Source organism: Anguilla anguilla, chromosome 15 (assembly GCF_013347855.1).
Source record: "Anguilla anguilla isolate fAngAng1 chromosome 15, fAngAng1.pri, whole genome shotgun sequence".
Lineage (NCBI taxonomy): Eukaryota > Metazoa > Chordata > Actinopteri > Anguilliformes > Anguillidae > Anguilla > Anguilla anguilla.
The window spans coordinates 33762593-33784777 of NC_049215.1; the positions used below are offsets into that span (position 1 = coordinate 33762593).

General features: G+C 47.0%; 1 protein-coding gene across 5 annotated transcripts in view; it reads right to left on the bottom strand.

Annotated features, from left to right (window-relative positions):
• LOC118214515 (E3 ubiquitin-protein ligase Midline-1) overlaps nucleotides 1-22185 on the bottom strand; it is a 114016-nt gene that overhangs the window by 40577 nt on the left and 51254 nt on the right. For 2 of the 5 annotated variants that reach the window (XM_035394521.1, XM_035394520.1), the window contains exon 1: nucleotides 10959-11178. The exons of the other annotated variants lie outside the window; for them this stretch is intronic. The gene's annotated coding sequence lies outside the window, so the exon portion shown is untranslated. Of the gene's footprint in view, nucleotides 1-10958; nucleotides 11179-22185 lie in introns of those variants that run through there. 5 annotated transcript variants of the gene reach the window in all.

Consider the following 22185-nt stretch of genomic DNA (forward strand, 5'->3'; position numbering starts at 1 on the left):
ATAACTGCAGCTGAATTAATTCTGCATCAAACAACACAGGTAGGCGCAAAAATACCTGCGGACATATTTATAAATTTTCTAAAAATTCTCTGAATAATAATGACCACCCCCCTCCTCCCCACAAATGCATATGTAGCACCACCGCTGCTCCAGCTAGTTATTCAGTAGTCATGCTCAGCAATGGTAATGTTTAAGTAAACCGGCGATCCATCTGAACACGGATGGCACAATCTAAGCTGGGACAGCGTTGGGTGCTAAAAACAGGTAAAGCGTCTGGCTCGCTGAAACACGTCAGGGCTGCAAATACACTCACTAGCCCTTTTCATCTGATCCCTCTGAGATCCCACCAGAGAACCAGAGAGCCAGGGTACAGACGAGTGGGGCACGTTGGTTTGCCACCTCTTTCCGATTTTCACACCTGGGAATTTTATGGGGACGGGGGGGGGGTACCATCTGGTGCCCGTTTTCCAGGTTTTCCGACACCCCCCCCATGTCCCGGGGGATTCCCCGTCGTTCCCTCCACAGCGGGCCTGCCCCACACTGAATGGGTCACGGGACACGCCCTCGTAAAAACACACCGGGGGCCGCCGCCGCCACGGAGCACCCAGCTGGGCGGGAACGTTTCAGAGGGGCGCGCCGAGAGAGGGTGAGCACCAGGGGGCGCCAGGGAGCCCTGCTCCTCAATGGAAGTGCCAATGAAATGTACTGAAGAGCAACACGCACATACCGTATATTTATGCCATCTGCTTGCATAAAAGGAATAACAGAAGGTTAAAATCAAATACTCAATTGTTTTAATTCACTTCCATTTTACTTGCCATATATATATATATATATATATATATATATATATATATATATATAATATATATATATATATATATATATAATATATATATATATATATATATATATATATATATATATATTTATTCTGTTTGGAAAGCGCCCCTGTGAGCTGTGACCTTTAAAACAGGAGCTCACAGGAGGGTCGAGGCTCAGTGGAAGCTGCCCTTAATCAATCCAATCAGCCATTTCACACTGGGCGGCTGCTCCGTCTGCAGTCTACTGACGGAGCCAAACGAGCAGGGTGTCTAACGAGCCCTCGTTAGGCAGGGTCTGGGCTGGCCCGTCCCGCAGAGGCGCTCCGCGGGGGGGGGGGGGGGGGGGGGGGGGGGGGGGGGGGGGTTGGGGTTTCAGCGAGTCAGGGCACATTCCCATTCTCTTCAGTCCCCAAAAATCGCTGCATTAATGCCTCTGTTTACATGCAGGGGCGCAGTCACCCCCGACCGCAGGAGCAAACGATCTGCAGGCACGCGGCGAATCGCAGACCGGCCTCACGTCCGGCACATCATCAATCACATCCCAACCCAGCGCATCATCAATCACATCCCAACCCAGAGCATCACCAAACTCACATCCCAACCCAGCGCATCACCAAACTCACATCCCAACCCAGCACATCACCAAACTCACATCCCAACCCAGCGCATGACCAAACTCACATCCCAACCCAGCGCATCACCAACCCAGCGCATCAGCAAACACATCCCAACCCAGCACATCACCAAACTCACATCCCAACCCAGCACATCACCAAACTCACATCCCAACCCAGCGCATCACCAACCCAGCGCATCAGCAAACACATCCCAACCCAGCACATCAGCAAACACATCCCAACCCAGCACATCACCAAACTCACATCCCAACCCAGCGCATCACCAAACTCACATCCCAACCCAGCGCATCATCAATCACATCCCAACCCAGCGCATCACCAAACTCACATCCCAACCCAGCGCATCACCAAACTCACATCTCAACCCAGCGTGTCACCAAACTCACATCCCAACCCAGCGCATCATCAAACTCACATCCCAACCCAGCGCATCATCAAACTCACATCCCAACCCAGCGCATCACCAAAGTCACATCCCAACCCAGCGCATCACCAAACTCACATCCCAACCCAGCACATCACCAAACTCACATCCCAACCCAGCGCATCACCAACCCAGCGCATCAGCAAACACATCCCAACCCAGCACATCACCAAACACACCTCCCAACCCAGGGCATCACCAAACTCACATCAGGCATTCTCCAAACCACCTCAGCATGTGTATGCTGCATTTAATGCCCTCGCTCTCTCTCTCGAGAGAGAGAGAGAGAGAGAGAGAGAGAGCCATGTCCTGATTGGGCTCATTTCATTTTTATCTTTGCAAGGAAACTTAATTATCACTTTGGAGGGGGAAAATGTGTGCTGTAAATCAGGCGTGTCCTATCTTATCCGAAAAAGGGCCGGTGTGGGTGCAGGTTTTTTTGTTTTAGCCCAACACTACAACACCCGATTCTACTTATCCAGGCCTCAAATGAAGACCGCGATTGGTTAAATAGTTCAATCAGGTGTTGTAGTGCTGGGCTAAAGCAAAAGCCTGCACCCACACCGGCTCTTTTCGAATAAGACCGGACACCCCCATTGTCAAAGACTGAAGATGTGTTAAAATGAATTAATGGAGAATATGCCCCAACTGCACGTACTCTTGTCTGTCGGACTTTAGGTAACGGCAGTCTCAGCATTACAGACTCTTCCAACTCCTGTTTTTCTTTTTTTAAGGTCCTATGCAGGGGAACTGAATTAATATTTAATTAATCACAGGTGGTAGAGGTCGCATTGCTTTCCTCCCTCTCACCGAAGCCAGCGGTTAACCTGTTCAATTATTCAAAAACTCTTCCCCCTAAAGACTCGGTTCGGGAAATGCCTTTTCCGTCAGAGACGGATAAAAAATGCATAAAAAGAAGCGAGGAAATGTGAAGGTTCCATTAAGGTAGGAAATATACAGCGAACCGCCCTGTGCAGGAAAGCACAAGGGGTGAACAAGGAACCAGAAAAAAGTGGACAGCTCCACACAGAGTCCGCAGAGTGTGAGGCAAGCACTGAGCAAACTGACACGATCCAGCGGAGAGGAGAGGATAGAACTGCACACGGCCACTCGTTCAAAATTTAATCTCCGGTTATTTCAGTTTCCGACTCCCGAGCACAAGCTTCCGAATCCCTCGCGGCCACTCTGTGAACGCGTCAGGCGGTTAAACTGCGAAGCCACTCTGTGAACGCGTCAGGCGGTTAAACTGCGAAGCCACTCTGTGAACGCGTCAGGCGGTTAAACTGCGAAGCCACTCTGTGAACGCGTCAGGCGGTTAAACTGCGAAGCGAGCAGTTCGACGCCGCGACGTGACGGATATCTGATCTCCAGGAAAACGTTAAAGACAAACGAACGCGATGTGAGATGTGATCTATTTAAAAAACCACCCCGCACCAGGCGGGAGAGATCGGGACCTGGGGGAAGAAGAAGAGGAGAGGAGAGGAGAGGAGAGGAGAGCGCGTATTGCACAGAACGGAGGCCCAGGTGCCGCGTCCAGGCCACATTTTCGACATGAGCGAAGCTGGCGTTGCGTGGAGCGGGGCGCTGAAAGTGGGTCAAGCGCATTAGCGTAGCGCTCCGTGATCAGCGCGCGGCCTTTCGTATTCAGACCGCCCGGGCGACCGCGCGACAGGGCAGACCGCTGTCACTTTTACCGCGACGTGATGACTTCACAAACCTCGGGAGGCTGACAGCGCCCGTAATCCACACGAACGCACGGGGGAAAAGATAAACACAAGGACAGAGACACACGCGCGCGCGCGCGCGCACACGTCCAAACACATGCACTCACACGTACGCAACACAAACACACGTGCACGCGAACACACACGCACTCACATGCACACAAACACAAACACATAAACACACAAACACACAAACAAACACATAAACACACAAACACACACACACACACACATAAACACACAAACACACGCACACGTCCAAACACACGCACTCACACGTACGCAACACAAACACACGTGCACGCGAACACACACGCACTCACATGTGCACAACACAAACACACACACGCACAAACACACGTCAAAAAAAAAACACACAAACACAAACACTCACGTGTACACAACATAAACACACGCACACAAACTCACATGTACACAAATACATAAACACACACATACACACACACATGCATGCACACACACACACACTTACACTCACATGCACACAAACACAAACACACACACACACACACACTCACACACACATAAGCTGGGGATTGAGGAAGTGGGCTGTCTGGAGCTGTGAAAAAGTCTGAAGGTTCAGTATGGGCCTCAGGGAGACGCAGCGGAACAACGTCAATCTGCTTTTTCCCCAAAACGGCAAATAACCAAACCAGGCTGTGAATATTCAGCATTTCACCACTCCTGCTACAGCATGTCGCCTCTGCACTGAAATGTAGCCGCGCGAGAAGTTGCACTCCTGACAAAAAAAAATGTAATTCGTCCCAGATTAAGTCAGAACAAAGGACAACGCGCACTGCGGTTTGATTGCATGTAGATGTGAGCCTTTAATCTGGCCCGACCCCCGACCTGAGAAACCCAAAATCGCGCACATTCGTTCGCACATTCCAAATCTGCGATATTCCTGATTACGGCGCGAACGGCGAAAAATGTGCCAGGACAAACACGTGACTCGCGTCGCAGGAATCTCCAAATCCACCGCCTTGTAATACGGTGCAATGTATAAACTAACACAGAAAACAAAGCGCTACACACAGGGAGCTGTGGAAACGGTTCGCACAGCCCATGCGTTGGTTCTGAATCATAGACTTTCGTCTCCCTGGGAAAAAATCAAACGAAGACTCACAGACTCGACGCAAACGCCCTCCTTTCAAACGAAAAATATCCGCAGTCCTTACGATGTTCGATACTCGTACTGATCTGATAGGAATACAGGTTGCATATACACTAGTTACTCGTCTGATGAGATGGAGACAAAAACATTTTGGTGGATTCATTTTTACAAATGAATATGGCAAACAATCTGAGTCATTTACATATAGCTTTTTTATTTATGAAAATGTAATTGAGTATTACAAAGGGTGTTCCACAAACGGTAAAAGTGAGGCTTAAATGGCACTAAATGTAAAAACGAAATAAATTATTTTCTGCTCAATGCCGCCCATATTGCCATAAAACATGGTGAAACTACCATACCACGCCCGTCACTGCCAGCCACACCACATGCTAGGCGTTAACCCCTGACACCACCTGCATATTGTTTCACGGTCTTTTGGGTTTGTTTCTTGGTCTGTGACGAAACAAAATTCCCTTGATGCCCCCTGACCTTTGACCTTACCGCATTCTCCTATAGGTGAGAGGGTTACAGTTTGAAAAAACTTTGGCTGCGTTTATAAACCGCTAGTCCTTCTGTGACCTTACCCCTGCCCCTGTTTTTAGTCTGCCAGGCTTGACAGAGAATTTAATCGACACCGACAGGATGATTTCAACGTTAGCCTTTGTTTTGACAGCGATGTCTGTAAAACGGTCATCTTATGCAAAGAGCTGACCCAGGAGACCACAGCCTTCAGTTCTCCAGACTGACTGATGTCATCTTACGACGTGCCACAGCCTATTATCATCTGTAACGATGAAAGAGATCCACTTCAGCGTCATTACAGCCTTCTACGTCCTACGTCCTTCTCTCCTTTCCCTCCTCTTCTCCGGGCTGACGTCCATTTATCCGTGTGTCTCTCCGTCGGCAAGTCTGTGACCAATCAAATACCTCTATGTTCTTCCCTCTGCTTCCATCAGCGAGTCTGTGACCAATCAAAAACATCCATGTTCATCCCTCTTCTTTCATCAACGAGTCTGTGACGGTGTGACCAATCAAAAACATCCATGTTTGTCCCTCTTATTCCATCTGTGAATCTGTGACCAATCAAAAACGTCCATGTTCATCCCTGTTCATTCATCAGCGAGTCTGTGACCAATCAAAAATGTCACAGTTCATCCCTGTTCATTCGTCAGCTAGTCTGCAACCAATCAGAAACGTGCATGTTCTTCCCTCGTCTGTGGTGGTGAGACTGGCAGGACTCAGACTGATCCAGCAGGGCTCATTAGCCTAATGTGATTTGCAGCTCATTTGTGACTCTGGCATGAGGCAGGCGATTAGACCCTAATCTGTAAAATCTGCACCACGGCTGCTGCTGAGTGACTGCTCTGCACCGTGCTGATTCTGACCTGTGTGTGTGTCTGTGTGTGAGTGTGCGTGTGTGTGTTCGTGTCTGATTGTGTGAGTCTCTGTTTGTGTTTGTGTGATTCTGTGTGTGTGTGTTTGTTTGTGTGTGAGTGTGTGTGTGTGCGTGTGTGTGTGAGTGTGTGTGTGCATGTGTGTGAGTGTGTGTGTGAGTGTCTGATTATGTGAGTCTCTGTGAGTGTTTCTGTGAGTCTGTATGTGTGTGTGTGTGCGTGTGTGTTTGTTTGTGTGTGAGTGTGTGTGTGCATGTGTGTGCATGTGTGTGAGTGTGCGTGTGTGTGTGAGCGTGTGTATTCGTGTCTGATTGTGTGAGTCTCTGTGAGTGTTTCTGTGAGTCTGTGTGTGTGCGTGAGCGTGTGTGTTTGTTTGTGTGTGAGTGTGTGTGTGTGTATGTGTGTGTGTATGTGCGTGTGCGTGTGCGTGTGCGTGTGCGTGTGCGTGTGAGTGTGTGTGTGCGTATATGTGCGTGTGCGTGTGCGTGCGGTTACCTGTCACTCTTGCCCACCCACAGAATGATGCAATACTGGAACACTAAATAAAATAAACAGAAGCAGACGAACGCATAGCAGAACCATGAGCAGTCTCTCTTTCGCGCAGAAACATGTTCTGCTCTGTCGCATTCCACTGAGCGTGCTCAGAGACGTGTGCAGCAGTTATGAGAGGAGCCGCGAGGTGCCCCCCCCCCCGCCCCGCCCCGCTCGCTCCACGCGGGGACAGGGCGTTTAGCGGGTTGGCGGGCCGCGAACTTGAGGTGAACATGAAATGATCTCCCGCTGGACACTGTGCTGGTGGAGGGGCAGGTGAGGGACGCCACATCCCTCTGTATTGACGTGCCAGTTTGTGCCAGCGCAGGGTGAGTTTGGGGCACCGCAGCCCACTCGCTCTCCGGCACGGAGAGAGGGCACGGTTGCCTGGAAGCTCCGGAATGTTCCGTGCGGGAGCCGGAGAGCGCATCGGTGTGTCCCGCTCCACTGGTGGTCGGCGAAGGAGAAACAGCGTAACAGGAAGCAGCGCCGCGTGGCACAGGACGTGCAGCAGCAGCAGCAGCCACGCGCGGGAAGTCTGGGCGCGAGAGAGAGGGGCAGGAAGGTCAGGGCGAGGCGGACCCGTCGGGTCAGATGAGAGGAACTCATCGGGACGGGAGGACGTTTCCGCGCTCAGAGAGTGCCGGTCGCTGACCCAAAACCCCGACAGCGGCTTTTCCAGCAGAGAAAGTCCCAATCAACACCAGCACACCCGCTTCCTCTCTATGCCCCTGCCGGTGACATCTGCTTTTAAAAAAAAAAAAAAGAAAAAAAAGTGCTTCGTCTCCACGGCGACCCCAGAGCTACCGCATTTCCCCTGAAGCCTTCGGCCTGAAACTTCCACAGTGGCGCAGGCCTGTAGCTCAGGCCTAAATGCTCAGCACTGAACACACAGACCTGTAGCTCAGCACTGAACACACAGGCCTGTAGCTCAGGTCTAAATGCTCAGCACTGAACACGCAGGCCTGTAGCTCAGGTCTAAATGCTCAGCACTGAACATGCAGGCCTGTAGCTCAGGTCTAAATGCTCAGTGCTGAACACACAGTCCTGTAGCTCAGGTCTAAATGCTCAGCACTGAACACGCAGGCCTGTAGCTCAGGTCTAAATGCTCAGCACTGAACACGCAGGCCTGTAGCTCAGGTCTAAATGCTCAGCACTGAACACAGAGGCCTGCAGCTCAGCACTGAACACACAGGCCTGTAGCTCAGGTCTAAATGCTCAGCACTGAACACGCAGGCCTGTAGCTCAGGTCTAAATGCTCAGTGCTGAACACACAGTCCTGTAGCTCAGGTCTAAATGCTCAGCACTGAACACGCAGGCCTGTAGCTCAGGTCTAAATGCTCAGCACTGAACACGTAGGCCTGTAGCTCAGGTCTAAATGCTCAGCACTGAACACAGAGGCCTGCAGCTCAGCACTGAACACACAGGCCTGTAGCTCAGGTCTAAATGCTCAGCACTGAACACGCAGGCCTGTAGCTCAGGTCTAAATGCTCAGCACTGAACACGCAGGCCTGTAGCTCAGGTCTAAATGCTCAGCACTGAACACCGAGGCCTGTAGCTCAGGTCTAAATGCTCAGCACTGAACACAGAGGCCTGCAGCTCAGCACTGAACACACAGGCCTGTAGCTCAGGTCTAAATGCTCAGCACTGAACACACAGGCCTGTAGCTCAGGTCTAAATGCTCAGCACTGAACACGCAGGCCTGTAGCTCAGGTCTAAATGCTCAGCACTGAACACACAGGCCTGTAGCTCAGGTCTAAATGCTCAGCACTGAACACGCAGGCCTGTAGCTCAGGTCTAAATGCTCAGCGCTGAACACACAGGCCTGTAGCTCAGATCTAAATGCTCAGCGCTGAACACACAGGGCTGTGGCACCGGTCTAAACGCTCAGCGCTGAACACGTTCTGGAACTGATCCCGGGTTTGACTCATCCTGTTGATCACATCCAAACTGGGCCGGAGGGATATAAACAGCACACAAAAGAAGGGGAATTTTGTAGTTTCTGCCCCAACAAAGGCAGATGGGAACTAATGAGGAGCTGAGTCTACCTGCAGGAAACATAGCACACATGACGTATGTACTGACCTGCATGTTATTTATTAAATGCCTTTTTTTCTGCTTTTATATACGTAATTATGTTACCCAGTGTGTAGAGACTCTAAATGATACATTTAAAAGAAATGTACATTCTTACATACTTCAGAAACCGCAGTGTCTTGGCTTGTGTTATTTTTCTCAGCTTATTTCTCAGAAGCCCCACAGACAGACTGGACAGGATCTGGCAGGAACTCCTAAAACCGCTTTGAGAGCGACCTCTAGAGGCAGATATGCAAACTGCTTATAAAGAAGGCATGGACAGAATAGTGCGTGCAGTGTATTTAAGTGCCGATGATGATCAGCACCTCTTATCAGTTCTGCACCATGAAGAATGGCTTTGTCGCCGCAATTGATTAAGTATCTATATCTACCAGAAGATTGAATAGCCGCAGAAGTATTATCCTGGCAGAATAATTCAAATTCTCTTAACTTTTGTCTTTTGTCCTCTTGATTAATGAAAGCTGTGCCAATTAAATCTGCCGGAAGGACTGCAGTCTAAGGGAAACGTGCTATACACTTGTCACATGACATGAAAAAAAAATAAAACCCACAATGCACTTCTCTACAGGCGCTGTCTGAGCGAATGACACAGACCCAGCAGGCCTTGCCAACACCCTCACCTTCATTCCGAAGAGGAGCCGAATCTCAACAACAACTCGCTCATTGTCTCGTGTCTCAACCCTTCCCTTCTCCCACAATCCAACAGCAAACGGTTGCCATGACGACCCCGGCGTGTGTATTTTACCAGACAAGCGATCAAAGAAAGTTTTTTTGGCCGAGTTCTCCCTTTGGGAAATAGCCAGTTAAAAATTAACAGATAAACCATTAGGGCGAGACCGTGGGCAGGTTTGGCTCTTAATTTGCCATTCATTCACCTAAACACTCAGTCACCAGAGAACTGTGAAGAAGCCACTCCTTTAACGTTAATGATAACCACTATATATAGTTACAATAACAACTTGCAGGCTACAATAACAGCCTATGTAACCACAGAACAGCCCCCTACCCCGATTATTATAACAGTCACTGCATCCAAGAAGTCTGTCAAATTCTTGTTCTTGTTCCCCACCACCCCCCCAAGGCCAAATAAACAGGATTTTCTAATGACATCAGGTCCACAAGTGCTTAGTTATATGTGTGCAGCTTGTGCACGACCACACTTAAAGTGTACTTTAATCTCGTAAAGTTTACACAACACAACAGGTTTGTACATAATGTAAACTGAGCATTGTGTAAATTCAGCTGACTGCACAGGTTCTATTACATGAACGATGAATTAGCAGCTTGAGCACTCTCAAGCTTTAAGTGGAGCTTCATGTCCCAGTGCTCAAAGTGCTCATACGTGCCGGCATGTTCAGATTATAGCAAGCCAGTCAGGTACATCAGACTGGGAAACTGCCACGGGACTTCATCAGCTGGTTTACGGACTGCGACGAGCCGAGATCTCCCTAAAACTGGAAACGACAAACAGGGCAACCCAGCCTTGTGCTTCAGTCATTCAGCTGATAGCTTTCACCGTCCACCGCAGAGTAAAACGTGATCTCAACTTCAGAGTCACTTCACAGACACGCAACACGCCAAACAGAGAAACAATGGCTCACTATGAGAGAGTCTCAGATCACAACAACACTGCACAAACTCACAATTAGGCCAGATTTAAAAAAAAAAAAAAATGTTCAGGTCAGTATCCAGACACTGAACAACAAGATACTGTCATTGCTACCACATTGCGCAACTGGAAATAGTTCTCCTCAATTATGCTCACTGCGTCTGGCAAAGGTTTCACTGGTTATCCAGAGAAATCACAGGAGCTGACAGAGAAGTAGAACATCTCTCTTGGGCTGAGAACAGCCAAATTTATACGTCTCTTCAAAAAGAGTTAGTATCTTCAAATAAAATTTTAAATCTTAACAATACCACATGCTTTCTTTTAAAAATGTACAGCACAACACACTATTTACATGCAGCAAATAAACAAATGATCCATCTGAGCTCATGTGCACTTCAACCGTTTTTACAGAATTACTCTGTGAAACAGAACAGCTTGGTCACCGTCGCTGAGACGGAAATCGGGACTGCACTGGCAAAATAGGAAATCACGAGGTGGAAAAAAAAAAAAGAAAAAAAAAACCTGTGAGAGAAAGATCACCTCAGCACCAACGGACCGTGAAAAGATCCCCTCCCTTACCTGCCACATGGTTAAACTCCCATTATCCATTAATGCCAGAGAGGGGGGAAAAAAAATAAAAGTTAAAATGACAGCTTCGCCCTAAATAAGAGCGTCCGGTGTGTATCGGCAGACCCCTGAAAGCAAGTCAGATAACTTTGAGCGTTTATCTGTTCATCCCTGACCACAGTGTCGCGGCATCTCGTGGCAAAGCGTCTGGCACCTAACCCTCCCCTCCCCAGCCTATCGACACCCGGCAGAGCGCGGAGCTCCGCCCCTCTTTTCCCTTTCCGAATGGGAGCTGACTTCAGCCGCTGTGGGCTGCATGCCGTCAGCCCGACCAATCACACGGCAGGGGCGGGACTGAGGGTGGGTGGGTGTGTGTGTCAGTGTGTGTGTGCGTGCGTGTGCGCTGAAGGATTACTGAAACAGCTCAGCACTGCCTACTCCTCTCTCACACATGCACCGAGGCTAAAATCTCCAGGAATGTCAGAGTGTTTTCCAAATGTAGTAAAAACACATACACGGACACACAATCTTCAGAGAGAAAAAACAAAATTCACCCAGTGTAGGCATCTCTTTCTTTAATTGTATTCTTAACATGAATAAACTGAAGTGCACAAAACCAGCAAAAAGGGTTTTATTTTATAAGTCATTGACAGAAAGGAATTTTCGGCTGTTCTCTCTCCAAAAAAAAAGCCTCTTACTGCGGTTAAGATGGTCAGAAAGCTAAGCCAAAGCAGATCCCAGGAATTCTGCTTTCTGTTTTACTTTTCCAGACATATTTTTTTATGGGTGGAAACATGGTCAGCATTCTGAGAATTATGAATTCTGGGACATTTAAAAGGGCAAAACCTTATTAATAAACAGGAATCATTCCCCTTTTTTTAGTGGCTAGTTTCTGATTTTTACACATAGGACCATGCAGAGCAAAACATGCTGGTGGCATATAAGTTTTGCTTTTCCGAATACCAGTTAAAATGTTCGACTGTAATCACCCTGGTGACACGGCACATGACAGTACTGACCCCACTGCAGGATGCTGGAATTATGTGGCTGTTGCCAAGGCTACTGACACCTATCCCTCTGGGGAGGGATGCTATAACAACATGGATGACACAGCTCTGATAATGGAGGGTGAACGACACAGTTCTGATAATGGAGACTGAATGACAGCTCTGATAATGGAGACTGAATGACAGCTCTGATAATGGAGACTGAATGACACAGTTCTGATAATGGAGACTGAATGACAGTTCTGATAATGGAGACCGAATGAAACAGTTCTGATAATGGAGACTGAATGACAGCTCTGATAATGGAGACTGAATGACACAGCACTGATAATGGAGACTGAATGACACAGATCTGATAATGGAGACTGAATGATAGCTCTGATAATGGAGACTGAATGACAGCTCTGATAATGGAGACTGAATGACAGCTCTGATAATGGAGACTGAATGACACAGTTCTGATAATGGAGACTGAATGACACAGTTCTGATAATGGACACTGAATGACACAGCACTGATAATGGAGACTGAATGACACAGCACTGATAATGGAGACTGAATGACACAGTTCTGATAATGGAGACTGAATGACACAGTTCTGATAATGGAGACTGAATGACAGCTCTGATAATGGAGACTGAATGACACAGTTCTGATAATGGAAACTTAATAACACAGCTCTGATAGTTCAGATTGAATGACACAGCTCTGATAATGGAGACTGAATGACACAGTTTTGATAATGGAGACTGAATGACACAGCTCTGATAATGGAGACTGAACAACACAGCTCTGATAATGGAGACTGAATGACAGTTCTGATAATGGACACTGAAGGACACAGCTCTGATAATGGAGACTGAATGACACAGCTCTGATAATGGAGACTGAATGACACAGCTCTGATAATGGAGACTGAATGACACAGTTCTGATAATGGAGACTGAATGACGGCTCTGATAATGGAGGGTGAACGACACAGTTATGATAATGGAGACTTAATAACACAGCTCTGATAGTTCAGATTGAATGACACAGCTCCCAGACTGCTTGGAATGACAATGCAGCTCTGAAATCGTTGATATAAGACTGATATAATGTGAGGAACAAAAAGTGCACATAAAATACAACCCCCCTTTTAAACTTGTTCTATTTTTGGTGTTTATAGTTCAGAAAGCTGTCAGCAAGCCAACGCGTGGCACACACAGAACAGTCACAGCTGTGACATCACAGAAGGATCCCAGAGGGACATCCTGTCAACAAGATGACTGCCCTTTTCTTTTTTTTTTCTTTTTTTACCAACGTTTCACAAATAGGGTGCGCAGTCACAGATGGAAATTAAAATAGCAGCTAGTACCGCTCATTTTTTAGAAATAAGTCTTCTTATTTCTTTTTACTTAGGAAAAAGACTTCTAGAAAATTAAAATTGATTCCCGAGATAAATCTTTGTTAAAAGAGTGCTATTGGCCTTTCAGGCGGGAATCCTTTTTACTTTAACACCCACTAAATGAATCATTATAATGGGCCAGGGAGGGACTGAGGCTGTAGATTAACTGTTCTGTAGAAAGGGAAAGAATAACCGATGGACTGTTTTTTTTTTTTTTTTTAAAGACATTTTTATGATATACTCCACTTCCTTCACTTCTTATAGGGCTTTCACTAACACTGCCAACCACACACACCAGATTACTCACGAATGTTGCGTTAAAGTGGAAGCTCGACATTTGAAAACTCGCCTTTTTCTCTGATTTAAACTAATATTTTAACAAACATACAATGTTGGCATTCAATGATGAAAGCTTTATTCCGTGATGTTGCGTTTCTCTAATGTATTGTGGCAGTAACAGAATATGCGTAGCTGTAAAAAAAAAAAAGTATTCTTTAAACTGGCGGGTTTTCTGCAGGAGTTCAGCCCCTAATGCATAGTTTCCTTGACCTTTAACCCCTTTAAGTGAGTGCACGTGCGCCTCAGAAACCGTTCTCGTCACCTGGGCGTGATGCACGGCTTTGCTTTGGCCGCCGGCTCCTGGACACATATTTATCCCCTGCCTCCCCAAGGGCCCTTCGACTTGCTCTAATCCCCCTTTGCCCTTGGACGATTTACAGGCTGACGATTCGGCGCAGTCTCGGCGCCGCAAATCGGGAAGACGGGCTGTTTAATGCAGAAGTGATTTGCAAATCAAGCGCTCTTTAATTAACCACATTAATGTGTCATGATCCCCCCCCCCCCCCCAGATATCCGGTGGTTGCTAGGCAACGAAAAGAACTGAAAAGGCCGACTGAACGAAACGTTGACCCGGACGTACGAGAGATGAGCGCAAGTTATGACCTGTGTCTGAAGCTCATTTAATAAGCTTCAATGAGTATCACAGATATTCATGCTGTACGGCCAGCTCCATATCGCAAACAGAATTTAATCTCTTCTACCCATGTTCATATAAATCTGCTTTCATAACAGAAGGTATTGTGATATTAATGTATTAATTAGAATACAATATTCTAGTTAGAATTAGTAATATTTTTTATTAATGCTGGGAGTGGTTGTAATAACAGTAGTGGTGCTACAGACCAATTAATATTTCAGATTATAATATTACTTCTACTTCTGTAGCTTTACTTATCCATACTGTAAGCACAAAATTTCAATTTTCTCTCTCTCTCTTCACTCAGCTATAGCGTAGCTGCCCACAGCTTGGATCCAAGGTTGTTCTTTGTCACACAGACAGACCCAATTCAGCACAGTGACCCCACCCCCCCCCCCCTCTCCCCCATCCCACACACACAGGCAAAATCACTTGCTGATGTCACAATTGATCGAGGAGGGCATTACCCTCCAATCGGGACCGGAGGCGGAGCTATAAAGGTCACAGTGGCTGCTGCCAGCCCCTGTGGTCATACCAAACCAACCAATCAGGAGCACGCAGAGACACCCAGATGCGTGAAACTGGAACAACTGACATGTTCCCTGAAGGTCATGGGTTCTAATCACGCCGAGCAGTTGTTGTTGTTGTACATCTAGTCACTACATGAGTTCTGCCACTACATTATACATGCAATCTCAGCCACCCCTGTCACCTAAAAAAAATCCACTTTAAAACGTCCCTCAATCACAGTCCCTCAAAATTATTTCCCGGCAGTCACACAGAAAAACATGTAGCGGTGGCTTCAGTGCACTCCAGGGGAAAATCCCCTCAGCGGAGATCAGATGTGAATCAGCAGAGACTCACAGTGGCTGGCTGAAGCCGAAGGGTCTATGTGCCTGTGATTATACCATTGGAAGCAGGGTGTTTTTTTTTTTTGTTAAAAAAAAAAACAGCTTCAACACTGCAGGCAATTATAACCCATGAAAAATTTAGGACAGTAAAATGTTCCCTCGCTGGAGACAGACAGATGGGCATTCATGCAGAGACAAGCCAATGCGAGGCAGCAAAACAGCTAATTTGATCACTGTCTGGGGATCTTCGAAGCCATCTCCGTTTTCAAGTATGTATCAGAAATTGGTGATTGTAGCTGCATTTGTGTGTGTGTGTGTGCGTGTGTGTGTGTGTTAAACGTTGTATGGAAAACACACCCGCGTTCTGCAGCCTTCGTTGTCTTTGAGCAGGGGTTCGCTCATGACAGGACCGCTCTGGTTAAGAGACGTCCGAAGGGTGATTGTGTGTGTGTGTGTGCGTGTGTGTGACCGTGGCTTCTGTTCACAAGTGCAGGAAATGGAACAGGAATTTCCGGAAATGCTGGCAGCTATGTTTGTGGCGCTGGGCACAGCGGAGCTGAGTGAGGCGAAGGATCGTGTGTCGAACAGCTCGCCGCTGGTCTCGTTTGTGACAACGCGTGTCGGCAAAACTCAGACACGTCTCAATAAGTGAAAGTGTCTTTATTCTTCCTTGTGGGGTTCGCTGAACTGACAATAAATTACCGGAGCAAACGGTAATAATAATATGTGCTAGTACAAGGCCATCGGATATTTAAAAACAGAAAGGAAGAAAAGAACCACCCTGATATCTTTAAAACAGGCTGACGTATCATGTGTAAAGTAGGTCACTTCATTTGTCGGAGGGAAGAAGAAAAACAAGAAAATAAAATCCTCAAGGACAAGGAATCGTTTCTGACGAATCTTCGGGGCCTGTGCCAAAGCTTCGCGGAGCCCACATTCTTTCAGACGGCCTGAACTATGAGCCTGTCCTGCAAGCGGCGATGAGGATGCCGCCAAAATAACTGGATCCATTTCAAAGCAGCTGCTATCTAATATTGCACTTAAATAAGTCAAAAAAGAAGCTTTTTTAAGATTGCATATTTAATTGCATTACATTTTCCCACAGTGATTTGAGCAACTGATACCAAAACAAATTCCACGAATTTGATATTACGGTTATCCAAGAAAATGTTTCATCATGGGGCTACGCTGATTGGATCAATTTGGCCTTTTCAGTAATGGACGATTTTGAGTAGGGCGGAATCAACAAATACCGTTTTGCTCCCTGTTCGATACTTGGAAAGGTTTTCCCGTCCGTCCCAGACCTCCCACTGCGCCATCTCAGCGCTGTTTTCCTGCGCGAGTAATTTGTAATTGACAAGTTTGGAAGAACGGTTCTCGTCCAATCCTGGAATCGAGCCCGCGGGGAGCTCTGAGAATCGAGTGTGCACACTTAATTGAGGTCAAATACCCTAACGGCCTTGAGGAATTCGAGCACAGGCTGAAAGAAATGTGCTTTCTTTTGGAGAACGCCGGGGTTGTGGTGCATTTTCAGTTTCTCGGCGACTTCCTCGATTGTTTTGACACGTCGGATATTTACTTTGACGGCGCTGTGTGTCTGCTGAGCCGGTGTTTGGTTTTAATTTCTTCACTGTTCAGTCGTAGCATGCACTTTGCCAAAGCTGCCTCGGAATGACCTTGACCATGGAATGTCTGCACAAAAACCCATCAGTCAAACTGCGGACGACGTCTATCCATCTCTCAATGTTCTCTTGTGTACTGCCGACAGTTGATTTCACCCTTTTTGATGGTTTCCACACACCAAGACTGTAGTTGAAGTTTTTTTTATTGTACTGTGTCTCTCCGCCTACCATTCCTTTGTGTGCATGTACCTTGTGCATAGATAAAATGCAAACTGTGTGGAGTTGTGCTGAATTGACCTGTATGCAGTGTACAAGGCAGACACTGGCGCACTTGGTCCATCAGACTTGTTTTTGTTTGATATTCTATCCGCGTCCACTTTTCGTCCTATCCATGTGAAAAAAATGGCCTTTACGAGGGTCACAATTAACCACTACTGGTAATATTGTCAGGTAATCCGGGGCTCACGGAGACCCCATGAGGATGTTGATGGTATTGCAATTTTAAATCCCAGTGGGTCACATGCTTCAGAATAACAGGTGACGCCAGCTATGAGCGCTGGGTTATTTTGCAATGCTATATTGACAGAAGGAGATGAGTTGGGCTTGTTTCTGCATTGCAGGACTTATGTTCTGTCCCATATTTATTCTGGACCACAACTGTCACAGAAAGTTGTCACTGCAATTTTCAAATTGCCTCTGTCACCTGCCATCAAAGGGAATTATTTTGCCAATTTCTAGGAAATTTCCAGTCAAGCCTGTGTGTCAATCATTAAATACTAATTATTATTCAGGCTGGGGATACAGGCACCGTATTATTCTTTTCCCAAAACAAGCATTTATGAATAGCATTACACTGCTATTCAACTGGTAAAAAGGGGGATTTTATCGCACAGAACTGCAGGTAGTCCAAAAAAACCTTGCTCACACATCAGGTCCAATGGACCCATTAAACACACTGAGGGCAATAATCACAAATGTACACATGCACTGTACAACCGTGATACTTTTACAGAAACAAACCCGGAAATGCAACTCGTTCCAACTCAAAAGTTGAGCTGACTGCACCAAACATAATTAAAAGCTGGAGATCCATCCAGAGACCGTTTTGCAAACACAGAGATAATCCAGATTCGATTCACTGACTCCATCGAGGCTGTGGGGCTGGTTCCACAATCCACACTCCAACGTTAAAAATCGATGAACTGGCCTTTAGCATTGTTCCATAGTTTTTCCATAGATAGCCGAGTGGTTGGTTTGTTCTGCGACGCTCCCAACCCACAGTTCCCCACAAACACCGGAAGATCAATATATCATCAGAGAGACAAGAGCATGAGTAGGGCAAATGAAGGTCATGCATTATGCACGAACGGATGGGACGAGCCTGACAGCCGAATTAATAAATAATGCAGTAAATTATGCAGGGGCTCTCGTGGCCCCGTAACCTATTGAAAGGCCTGAGAGCTCGATGTTGGCCTTTCACTGCTCATCCCCCACCCCCCACCCCCCCACCCCAACACTGGAGCTGCAAGGCCTCCCTCATTAGACCACGCGTCCAATCTGGATCATCCTGGAGGCGAAAAAGGTCTCAAAGACAAAGTCAGTCAGCGCGGGCAGAACTGGACGGATGTCCGATAGAAGACCCACGGCAACTTCCTCCATTATCGCTGCTCCGGGAAACAAAGACAACTCTTTAAGGATCAGGTCAGGTCGGGGAAAGTTTGCCGGAGAGAATTCACTTCTCAAGATTCCACAGAATGTAGGGATGCGGTAGTGAAGCTTTGTGAACCCCGAAGTGGGTGGGACTACTGTGTGGCTATTAATACTGGACTCGTACTAGCCAATCAAAGACCAAAATCAATGCCAATTCCATACCAAAATATTATACCGCTGGTCTGAATCTGGACATTTCAGCCACAGTGAGAAAGAACAAGCTACTACAATAGGACTGCATCTCTAGGTGCCCTTTACGCCATGCCAGGGTTACATTCAGCAGGATCAAGTCACAGAGGCACAGGCAATACTTTCAGTGTGTCAAGGTGTGATTTGGATCTGCAAAGCCTCAAGAATAGGCCTAATGATAGCGTGCGTGAAGGCTTACAGCACTTGTGCCCTCCCCTGAATTACCAGTAGAGATCCTGTGGCAGTTAATACTCCCGGCTAAGCCTCCTGCCTCTTCACACACACATTATTATATCACGTTACCCCCCCTGACAGCGTGCCAACGACAGGTCAGAGCAGAACGAGGCGAGCGGTGGCGCCCAGGGATGGCACAGGTGCCAGCTCTGAAATTACTGTTTGGCGTTGATTTCTGCCGTCCGATGAACAGGCCCCCCACGGCGACGTCCCACAGGGCCGTGTCATCAGGGCACAGAGGCTGGAGGAGACTGATTGGGCGGGGCGCGTGTCATCAGCGCCGCCCACATAAATAAGCCCCGCCCCCAGATTCCAGAATGCTCCTCAGAGGCTCCCAGCTCCTGGCCAGCTGGGGCCCGGGCCCTGCATCATCCTAATCAACGCTGAGGGTGCTACTGGTCTGAGTACAGCTGTGAACGTGCGTAAATATTCATGACAAAATACATCCATCTCCGCCCCAGGGTATCAGGCCATTGATTCTGTTCTGTACCAGAAGAAAAAAATAAATAAATAAAAACCAGCGGGTGACTCAGCAAGCTTGAAATGTTTCATAAGCTTTTATTATTTTACTCTTTCTTTAAGTTATTGTGTTAAGCATTGCTCTTTTGTCTTTGTCAAAACCAAATATAAAATCTGCAATAGCAATCTAACACTTCAGCGAGGCAGCTGAATTCTTAACTGAAGTTTTTTTTGTTTTTTTTTCCCACAATCAAATGTACTTCTGCGGCCGGTTCTGCTCCACGAACACACTTATTACAGAAATACACGCTCGCGCAAAACGATTTTATTTGTGGTGGAGCTGGGCGGAGGGAGAGGGTGTTGAGTTCTTCCCGGCGCTTGGTCTCTGGTGTCGGTGCTGTTTATTTTCAGTCGCCGCTTGTGTGGAAAAATAAAATTCTTCCGGCCCTTTCCGTTTTCTCGGAAGCAGGCACGTCGGCGCTGCTGAGGCTTTGCCACGTCACACACACCCCGACTGACACTAAGCAGAGGGCCTGAGTCTGACTGCGTCCGCGGTTCACACCACCTCCCCACACGGCAAGGGTGAGAGGCTCGACACGTACAGCACACAGCACACGCCCTGGACACGCCCTACACAAACCCATGACACGCCCCGGACCCGCCCTGCACACACCCATGACACGCCCTGGATGCACTCTGGACACGCCCTGCACACACCCATGACACGCCCTGGATGCACTCTGGACACGCCCTGGACACGCCCTGCACAAACCCTGGACACACCCTAAACACTCCCATGACACGCCCCGGACCCGCCCTGCACACACCCTGGACACACCCTGCACACACCCATGACACGCCCTGGACACACCCTGACCACGCCCTGGACACACCCTGACCACGCCCTGGATGCACTCTGGACACGCCCTGACCACGCCCTGAACACACTCTGGGCACTCCCTGATCACGCCCTGGACACACCCTGACCACGCCCTGAACACACCCTGGCCACACCCTGACCACGCCCTGAACACACTCTGGGCACTACCTGCACACACTTTGGCCACAAAGTCATTTGGAGATCCTGTGTGACCCTTTTCTTAGGAAGGTGTTACCCCTGATTACGCACCTCCCTGACATCTCGCCATCTGTCAAAACAGTGTTTCTTAAATTATGGGTCGGGATCCAAAATGGGTTGTGAGACTGTATGAGGTGGGTCCCGGAAGGAGTCTGTAGTCCACTAGGCTATGCTAGTATATATAGTAGATTTCTAATGTGGGTCTAATGTGGGTATATTAAAAAGTTTAAGAGCCCCTGATGTACTATAGAATAACATCATCCAACCCTTTCAGACTAGCCCAGAGGCAGAGAACAAATGAACTCCACGGGGCAAAAACAAAAACCCTGCTCTCGTTTCCTGCGTTCATCTCATCACATCACATTTAGCCCAGTGGAACTCAACGAGGAACAGTTATTACAATACGGTCAGGCAGACTGCCCCCGATTGACAAGGGCCAAGGCTACAGGTCAATTATTTGAGAAAGAGACCATTACTGCCTCCCCCCCTAGAAAAATCAGCCAATGACCTTCGCATCACACTAAGCAGTTTATGGGATAAGTGAGGTGCTAGTGGGCTCCACAGGGGATAATCTGTATCTCCATACATACAACTCTTCTTTGCCTTTGAAAGAGTTCAGCTTCGCGGCAGGGATGTCAGTCTCTTTGACGAACGTGTGGTGCGGACATAATAAAAAATAAAAATATTACCCACGTATGAAGCTGTTAACTGTGGCACATCTCAGTGACTGCATGTCAAATAGGCAGCCTTTGCCTTCGAATTCCTTGTCCATCAACACTACACTACGATATGATATGATGTAGCCACACTGTGGTATGCAGTAGAGCTTAACTATAATTCTAACACTAGCAACGCTAAGATAAATTTATCTAAAAGAAAACCGCTCCTCGCTCTCATTTATACAGCAAACGCATATGCAGATGGAAAATGATTTATTTTCATGTTTTGTTCCAGGAAATAATCTCCATTACTCACAAGAAAGGGACAAAACGATAATAATATTTATCAAAGCTTAATATTTCCGGTGTCAACTGACGGCGTTTCAGACCAGTGAACTGTGGCGATCGGTAACTGAAAAAGCAAGGATTTTCACATTCATTAAAACTCCAATCAAATGGCACACCTTCATTACATATTCCACAAGTCTGCATCTGATTTCATTTCCTTAAGCTGATTTTCACTACGCTGGTTTCGTTTATGCCTTGCATTCTCATATGGATTATGTACTGGATTAAAACAGATGCCATTCTCGGGTTCCACCCATTTAGTCAAACATAAAATGCAGATGATTCACAATTTCTGAAAATACTTCATCTTTCCAAAAAAAAAAAAAAAAAAAAAAAAAAAAAAAAAACACCACAGCTTTCTTAATTTGAGAAACAGGTGTGAGATGTAGAAACAATAGGGGGTGGAGGATTAGGGTGGAGGTACGAGAAAAATAGTTTTCATCCATTTTGAATGCCTGCAGGTGAATATGGTTTTCCGATGCAAGTTCTTCTGCAATTTCACCATTGTAGCGTGACCTTATTTACACCTTTAAAAAATGTATTTCATGTTTTTACTATTCATAAACGTTCACGGAAGTAACTGCAGAGTATTTAAAAGTAAATTAAAACAGAAAACTTTTTATTCGATATGACTGTCTTCTCTTGGGGTTATCGAGCCATTCAGGAAGGTGGAAAAGACTCATATTCTTTTTACAGCCGCTAAGAGACCTAACTAGATT